This window comes from Triturus cristatus, chromosome 3_2 (assembly GCF_964204655.1).
Source record: "Triturus cristatus chromosome 3_2, aTriCri1.1, whole genome shotgun sequence".
Classification (NCBI taxonomy): Eukaryota; Metazoa; Chordata; class Amphibia; order Caudata; family Salamandridae; genus Triturus; species Triturus cristatus.
The window spans coordinates 1,068,272,818-1,068,282,452 of NC_140584.1; positions in this window are offsets into that span (position 1 = coordinate 1,068,272,818).

A 9,635-nucleotide genomic window follows, 5' to 3' on the forward strand; every position below is an offset into this window, starting at 1 on the left:
CTACTGACTTCACTGAATTAACCCGTTGTTCTCCCTTTTACTGCAAAAATCAACTCTTATTTTCAACTGTGGGGTCAGAAAAGATAAAGGGAGAGAAAGCAACAAAATATGGCTTAGAGCCTTACTTGCTTTCTGTTCAGCTGTTGCCTCTGCACTCCTTAAACTAGAGGTAGGAATGGGAGTGTCAGGGGTACCAAAGGGCAAGCGAGGTGTGGCACCAGCCCCCAAGCCTATCCCTAATTGATATTTTAGGCTTTGCCACTAGAATGTTGGGAATTGTATAAGTGGCTCGGTGGGTTGGCACATGGCCTCATAGAGGATAGACGTTTTTTCAAAGGCCATTGTAAAATTTGGTAGCAAAGGCCTAGTTAACTCCTCTGATCAAAACTTGTTAAATAAGTTGATGCAATGATTAACGTGCCAGCCTTGGAGTGGGAGCTCACCACAGATGCTTGCCCCAGCAAGGGGATCTTGAGCTTTCATCTTTTAGATGTTGATATAATAACATATTTTGATTTTACCATAATTACTGGGCTTATCCACAAAGACATTTTGGAGGACGTAAAGTAGTACTCCTGAGGTACTCTTTATATATTTCCACATCCCTTTGTTGATTTGCACAAAGAAGCAGCTAAAATTGTAATATTCCTGCACAATAAATAAAAATATGCCTTCTTTGTATTTTTGCTAATAGGTAGTTGGACGATTAAGGGCAGATTTAGTAAGGCATGTGTAAAAATAAATTTTACAAAAGCATGTAGAAATAGGTAAGATACTACTCCTGTAGTACTTACGACATCCCCTACTCTTAAAATCGTTTGTGAATTGACCCCAGTATATTCTGTTTTTTGGATATAAGTGACATATCAGAACACTTATAAATGCACAGTGAAAAAGCACTATCTCTGACGTAGCACTTCCAGACTCAAAGCGGCAGATGTCTGTAAATTCAATGACAGCTAGTACCCTACCTGAAAGATGACCATCTTAATGACCTTATAGGGAACAAGGTCTTAGAGAAATGGCTAAATATTCGGTGCACATTTCTGCATGTTGGTATTTGGATACATTAGAACACTAAAGCCCAGATTCAAAGAATGAGGAATAGAGTGGATTATTCACCTCGCTTGGTAAATACAATTATCCTGGTAATGAGGCAGAGCACGCATCCTTGGTACTTAACACAATCAATTCTTTATGTTTTAGATGTTTTCTGGGTCTTTTTCCCCGATGCATTTCAGCAGGTTTGACCTGCTGTAATCATGGGGGAGGGGCTGCGAGGGGTTCATAATGATCACACATCTTGTAATTCAGGTCCCTCTACAAACAGACATTTGCACATGGCACTGATCATGTAGTCATAGCCTAAGACCAAACTTATTGGTTTTGCCAACTCCTGTTTGAATATCCTTGTCAATACCACACCGGGAGAGGGTTTTTTGACATTTAGCGATCACATACCTTGAACTTCTTGAACAGTGCATCCCATCTGCATGTTTTAGGAGGAATGTCTTATTCCTAAAGAAGGGCGTTTTAGAGTATGTAACTTAAACATCATAATTTTAGATCAGCTGATAACATAATTCATACAAATTCCAAACATAAATGATCAAAACTTATGATTTGCTTTATCCATGCATGTAGTCATGCATAGACATGGGATAATAACAACAACTTGTCTTTGTTTTACACCATTTTAAAGTGACTGTGATGGCATATGCTGATAAATTACTTTTTACCTGGAGAGAAAGTTTGGCAGTCTTCTTGTTATCATTTATTTCACCCATGATATTGTTAGTTCATTTGTGATAACACATCAAATCAATCGTGTGGGCTTCTGATTGAAGTTCCATAGTACCTACATCAATTGAAGACAGGTTTTCCCAATGCTTATCACTGAGTTCCATCTTTCTCTCCCCCTGGTATGGCTCAAGGTCAACCTGAATATAAAGTTCACGATATTTTTGATTCCTGGAAGTTTCAATGTTAGCATCAGTTTCTGATAAAATTTAAGGATTGCACTCCTAGTGAGTGCTTTTGCCTTTTTTTCAACAACTCTATGATAAATCCAGAACCTTAGTAGAGCAGCATACTGTTACATTTATATCAGGAGCTAAGCAGAGAACAGTCACAAGAGCTAAACTGAGACCACCAATGTTCATAAGGGGTAAGACGTTCTTCACATGCTCTCTATTATTGTAGTAGTGCAGTGCCACATGCTGTACTCAGTCTGATGCTGAACTTCCTCGGTGCTGGAGTCATTCGAGTGCTTCTGCACTTGCGGTTATCCCTGAGTAGCATGGAGGGTGGACCTGAAAGGATGGTAGCAGGACTCTAGAATTCAGCTCTGTGTGCCGGATGTCAAACTTAGGTGTCTTGTAGTCGATTAAACAGCATGAGCTCTTGGAAAGAGACAAACACACATTTTAGAAAGCCATCTCCAAGATTGTGGTCTAATCATTGGAGGATACCAAAGTCTCCCAATCAAAGATATTGCACAGTTTCTTCCCATGAGGTCAGCTCTTATTTGTGGTATACACGAAGGAGGCTGTACAAGAGTCAACATAGATTGCAATGCAACGTATATTGTTCTTATTTTTCTTTACGATCGTCACCTCACTGGCCCTTGCTACGATAATTGCTTCAAGCAGGTTGGATCATTTTAATTCTGGGATTTTCTCTTGCATAGCCTGGCTCTATTCTCCTTCTTGATGCCTGGAGGAGCTTGGTGCTTTGCGGATTTTTCCAGTGCTGCCTTCATATAGTTTGGTATCTTTCTGATGTTTCCAGTAGTACCTTCATCTGCAATCAATAATCACAAGATAGCTGAAGAAGGTTTTATTCCTACGTGAGTATTTCCTCCTAACTTGACTCTCTAAAGACCCCTGAGCTGTTGCATGTGGTGAACTTTCTTAATTCCCAAGTTGTTCCTGTGTTGAAAGTCACCTTCTTCGTGGTAGCAGTTAGGTGGCACACACTGCAGTTGCCACATGGGTGATGGCCTGTGGGTAACGTACTGATTACCTGTTGGTTGTTCTTGAGTTGGAATTTTGGGCAAGTGTGTACTAGGATGTCCCTAAGGTTCTTGCCTCTTCTATGTGAGAACATGGGTAGTGGGATATTTAGTTTCCCACGGCTGAGGATGCACCAGTGCTTTCTTACTATCTTAGAGACTTAGTCCGATGCTATGTTAAATGTTGTTATACAGATGGGTCTTTTGTCTTTTTCTCTGTCCTCTTTTTCATATGTTTCCAGAAGAGCGTCCCTGTGATTATTGGCTGCTCTTTTCTTTGCTTTATTGATGGTCTTAGCAGGGTATTTTCTCTTCCGGAGTTTTTCCGATAAATCTTTTGCCTGCATTTCATAATCTCTTATTTCTGAGCAATTCCTCCTGAGCAGGAGAAATTGGCCGAAAGGGAGGTTTTCTTTCAGGTGGCGAGGGTGAAAACTGTCATAAAGTAGTAGGCAGTTCTTGGCAGTGGGTTTAAAGTGAGTGGTAGTCTTAAGAGTCCCTTCTGCCGCATAGATGTTGAGATCTAGGAACAACAATTCTGATCTGCTCATGGTGTGTGTGAATTTTAGGAATGGGTCCTGTAGATTGAGCCATTGGAGGAACTCGTTTGCTTCAGATTTGTCGCCTTTCCATACCATAAGGACATCGTCAATGTACCGCTTCCATTCCAGTATTTTTTCTCGGTGTGGGTTGTTGTCTGACAAAATCTTGTGTTTTTCTAAGTGGTAAACGTACAATCCCGCCACACTTGGAGCAAAGGTACTCCCCATGCTGATCCCATGTCGTTGTCGGAACAGGATGTCCTCAAAACGGAAAATATTCTCAGTCAAAGCCCATTTACAGCAATCAAGGACTATATGTTGTGGTGTGTGGTAGGGCCATTCTGCTCCATATAGGGTTTCCTCTAGGATATCTAGGGTTTCTTTGTGTGGTAAGCTTGTGTATAGGCTCTCTACATCTAAGCCAACGAGGACATTGTGTGCAGGGTCAAAGTTGAGATCCTTGAGAAGACAAAGTACTGCATTCGTATCCTTTAAATATGTATTGGATGTTTGTATCAGGGGTCGTAGAAAGGCATCTGCAAATTTTGAAAGTGGTTCTAGGATGGATCCGATACCAGAGATAATGGGACGTCCTGGAGGGTTTTCCAGTGACTTATGAATTTTTGAGATAGTGTAAAAATAGGGCACGACTGGTTGGGTATTGGTCATGAATTCTCCTTCTTTCTTAGTAACCCAACCATGTGTTAATGCTTCTTCAATCATGCTGGTAATCCCAATTCGTAATCGCTCTGTGGGGTCTTTCTTGATGCGTTCATAATTACTTTCGTCTGACAGGAGCCTCGGGCATTCACTTTGGTATGCCTCTGTACTTTGTAGGACAATGCCACCGCCTTTATCAGCAGGTTTTATTGTGATATCCTTGTTGTTGGCCAATTGCTTGATGGCTTCTTGTTCCTTCTTGGTGGTATTATGAAATGTTTTTATGGTTCCACTTTTTTTAGAACCGCCTTTTCAAAGGCTAATAGTTCTACTGGTAATGCGACTGATGGCTGTGCAAATGTAGATTTTGTATATAAGCCAGTGTCACCTATTTGAATTTCCATAATTGGTTTGTTTTCAAAAAATACCTGTAGCTTAATTTTCCATATGAATTCATTCAGCTCACAGCTGAGCAAGAACTTATCTAAAGTTGGTGTAGGTACAAAACTGAGTCCTTTTTCTAGGACCATCAATTGTGTTGTTGACTGGGTAGTTCCCAATAGATTTAGTACTTGACTGGGTTGTTTCTGGTTGTCGGATTGTTCGGTGGGCCCACACTCCTCGTGATCATCCTCATTTGTTCCAGGGATTGTGCCCATTGCACCTGTTGTCCTCTCTTGGTTTTTCCTCTTTGTATGCCTTTGCCTCTTCCTAAAAAAGTAACTGATGATTTCGCGTGATCGTGCTGTGGGCCTGTTTCCCAATAAGGGTATGGTTGTGGTTGGTATTGTTGGGGGCCGTAGCAGAATGGTGGCGCAGGGAATGGTGGTGGTTGGTTACGGCGGCCTCGAGTGTTATTCCTGAGGCCAAAGCTACTGTCTGAACTGTAGGAACCTTTGTCAGATCCATCGGTATCTGTGTTGTACCCTGGGTTTTTTCAATTTCTGATATTTAGTGTCTTTTAGTGTTATTTCGAAATCTGTCATTGTTTTGTTCAGTTGCTCCAATCAGTTTTTTTTAGCTTTGTTGTTGTTTGGAAAGTTTCGAGTTTGACCTCCAAAGTGTGTATTTCCTCTTTCATCTCTTGTGACAGGCGTACTGCTGTTTTTATTATGCACACTAACCAATCTCTTGTACAATGCCAAGAGATTAGCGACCAATCTTTTTTGAATCCCTTATCTTGTTGAACGAAAAAAGGTTTGTTGCGCACTGTTAGTCTTCTTGGCACTGCATTGACCCTTAAATATTCAATCATCATGACTCCATGGACCATTGTTTTCATCTGATATTTGATGTGCACTGCCTTTGATCCACTTCAAAGCTGTTCCTTGTGGCTCCTCACCATCAAGTTGGTGTTCCTTGTCACCATCACCACAGCACAGCAAGTGAGTGAGCTTCAAGCTCTCTGTGTAAGCAACTTCTTCCCAGACAAACTGTTTCAGCAGACACAGGCATCCTTCTTACTAAACGTTGTGACACTGCTCCACTTTGCTCAAATTGACACCCTGCCAGTATTGTATGCTCCTCCTCAGCCTTCTAGGAAGGAGGAGAGGCTCCAACACTTGGACCCCCAAAAGAGCACTGAGCTTTCACATCGATCATACCAAAGGACACTGGGTGCATGATCAGATTTTTGTTTGGTTCCATGGAGCAAATAAAGACAAAGCCATGCAGAAGAGAACCATCTCTTGTTGGAATATACTCTACATCAAGATCTGCTACGCATTGCCCAAAAAAGCAGCCTCCAGTATGTCTTTGAGCCATTCTACTTGGGCCAAAGTGACTACCACTGAATTGGCATGCATAATTCCTGTCCTGGACATCTGCAGGGGGCTACGTGGGCTCCATATGTAGTCAAAATATTTGACAGCCAGGCTCGCCGAGAGGGGCATTTCACCTAGTCAATCCTAGAGGACTTCCTAGTTTGAGCCACTTTACAGACCCACCTCCTAATTGAAACTGAGGAATTTTTGGTTAGAAGTCTCTATCCGATGCACAAGTTACTTGACTTCGGTATAGCTCTTTCTGGTAGAGGCTCTAACTGCAGATTCCTCACTGACACTGCCTTCCTCTCCATTCTGCGAATTAGGCTCTAGTGTTTAATAAGATCCTAATCTAGTACTCTGCACACTTTTTAAAGCCAGTTTGCTGTTGGGGCTCTGCATCTGGGGGTGTGGATAGCCTTGAAATCAGCCGAGGCGAGCGTGCAGGAGTTGCACCTAAGCTGGCCCTGCACTATATTTCGGCAGCAAAATGGCATCAGTGCGGAGCAGCAACTGACCACCCACTAGTGTGCAGAGGTACTGCTCAAAAGTTTCAGGATCCAGTCTGACGCCTGGGGAATTTTCATAAGCTGAGGAATCTGTGATTGGATAGAGTTTCTACCAGAAAAAGCATTACAGCCTATAAGTAACTCGTTGTTCGTGTCCATTGGCTATACTGCGGCAGGGTGAGGTCTTTCGAGAGGCCATGTTGCAGATTTTAACAGATTTGCTGGCCTGCAATTGGGTCATTGGCAGACCTCTCTCCTTATCCCACTCATATTTGACAGTGGTGATGGATGCATCACTTCTGCGTTGGAAGAAGAGACTGGGAGAGGTGGAGATCAGAGGACTCCGGTCTTTAGCAGAGGCCCTGCACTACATCAGTCTGTTAAAGTTGCAGGCGATTCATTTGACGCTTAAGGCTCTTCAGCATTCCAACAAAGGAAAGCTGGTGTAGGTGCTCACAGACAACACCACCACCATGTGGTACTAAAACAAACAGGTCAAGTGGGGGGGTCTTGTTTCTTGTGCCAGGACACTTTATGCCTCTGGAAATGGCATGACTGCCAGCGGAGTTTCCTGGTGGTGATCCACCTGGCGAGATCTCTATGCTAGAGTGAACAAACTCAGCTCCCGATGCCTAGCAGGCTATGAATGGCAATTTTACCCAGAGATGGTGCATGGCTTCTTCCAAGAATGTGGAGAACCCTAACTCAATTGTTTTGCCACCACTGCGAACACACTATGTAAGTACCCTTGCACTGGATTTCCCAAAAAGCTCTCTTTCTGAGACGCATTCCACCTAGAGTGGAGCTTGGGACTTACGTATGCCTTACCACCATCACCACCACTACCTCTCCTGCCCTGAGCTCTGTAGAAAATCAAGATTGACCAGGCACCAGTCATCCTAATGGCTCCAGTTTGGGCCAGGAGAGTGTGGTACTCAGAACTTCTGGGTATGAGCATCTGTCCTCCGATCAAGCTGCCACTTCAGGGGGATCTTATATCACAGTAGCAGGGCAGCATTATGGACCTGGGCCTGAACAATCTGCATCACTGTGCGTGGAGATAGAACAGGGGCAGTTGACTGACTTTGACTTCCTCCTGAGATCCTTGAAGTCATCTTAGCCACAATGCCTTCCTCCATGGAATCGGTATATACCAGTTATTGGGACACATTTGTGGCTTGGCAGTACACCTGCCAAACTGATCCACTGCAAGCCAAGTTGTCTGAAGTTTGCTTGTTTGTTTTATCCCTGGCCTAGCAAGGAATTGCTTTACAATCAGTTAAAGTCTATTTGTTGTTTCTTTCTGCTGTTTTGTGGCTGCCAGATCAGTCTCCTTTATTTGAATCACCTGTTGTGATGATATTTTTTAAAGGTATGCAAAACTGGTTTGTGCCAAAATGCTTTGTGATTCCACGGTGGGACTTGAATTTAGTTCTCACTTTTTTGATGTACACCCCCTTTAAGCTGGTGCACAATTGTCTATTAAAGGTTCTGACATCGAAAATAGTATTTCTGAATTGCTAGGCGTGTGAGCTGTTAACCACCTTATAAAACATTCCAGATATGTTGGTGTTGAGGACCCAAGCTTCCTTTCTGCTGAAAGTGGCCATTCCATTTCATGCTGGACTGGCTATCACATTCCCATCATTCATTGCTCCACCTCACCCCTCTAAGGAGGAAGAGCTACTCCATTGTTTGGACTCCAAGCGAGCACTAAGCTTTTACATAGACCGCATCAAAGAACATCAGGTGGACAATCAACTCTTTGTGTGGTTTACCAGAGCAGAGAAGAGCAAGGCAATGCTAAAAATGGATGATCTCCCAATGGAGTGTTCTCTGCAGTAACACCTGCTATGCATTAGCTAAGAAACAGCCTTCAGGAGGCTTATGGGCTCATTCCACCAGAGATATACCTGCTACCACTGTGCTGGTGCACAAAATGCCTGTCCTGGAAATTTGTCAGTTCATTAAATACGTTCACAAAGCACCACTGCTTCTACAGTCAGGTCTCGAGAGAGAGGCATTTTGCCTACTTGGTCCTTCAGGACCTTTTGGCCTAAGCCAGTTCACAGGCTCACCACCTGAAGAGGTACTGCGATGGTACCTATTCAGAAGGAATCTGCAGTTAAAATTATCCATTAGATGAAAAAGTTACTTAGCTTTGGTAAGGGTTTTTCTTGTGGAAACTCTAACTGCAGATTACTCACAGACCCTCCTACCTGTCTATTTTGTGAACTGGACTCTTTCCTATCTAAAAAGGTCGAAATATAGAGATCTGCACACTGGTCATGCCAGTCTGCCTGTAGGCTTTGCATTTGACGACGTGGACAACCTATCAAGCAACTGATGTCAGCGCACGTGGGTGGTGCTTATATACAGCTCTACTCTTCACCACCAGAGCAGATAGACATCAATACAGAGCTGCACAACACCGCCTACCTGCATGCAGGAGTACTGATTTAAAGTTTCCGGACACAGTCTGACGTCTGGGGAATATTCACAAGCTGAGAAATCTGCGATTATGTGGAATATCCGCCAGAAAGTGTGTTACTGAAGGAAAGTAGCATGTTCATTAGAAAGTTTTGATATACACAAAAAGGTTTATGAAGTATACCTACAATGAAGAATGGATAATTGTCACCAATGTAATCTCCAAGCAGAAATACAAAGGAATGGACTGGAGAGCCTTGAACAGTTGAGTGGGGCATCTAAACCCTGCATTGTGACTGAACCGGGCAGAGGTATTTGAGAGGGGTCAGCATTTGTTTACAAAAATATGAGTTTGGGGCTGCAATATAGAGGATGTTCTGCAAAACATACTTTAGAATCACACATTTGAACCTTTAGAGGTGATAAATGGGGAAGCTTAGAAGAAGGTTACTTGGATCTTAGAGTAACTTCTGGGGTATTTAAAACATAAGAAAGAAAACGAGTGTTACCAAAGAAAAGTAGCTGTTTCCTATCTTTTTTTTATTGCAGATTTATATAGCATGAACTCGACCAGAAGGTATTGGAGCTCTTTACACGAGCACCGGTTACTTACACATCCAGGTATGGGGAGATTAAGTGATTTGCCCAGAATCACAGGACGTGGACGCGACCCCGAGGCTCGAACCCTGGTTTTCAGCACCAAAGTCGGCAGTCTAGC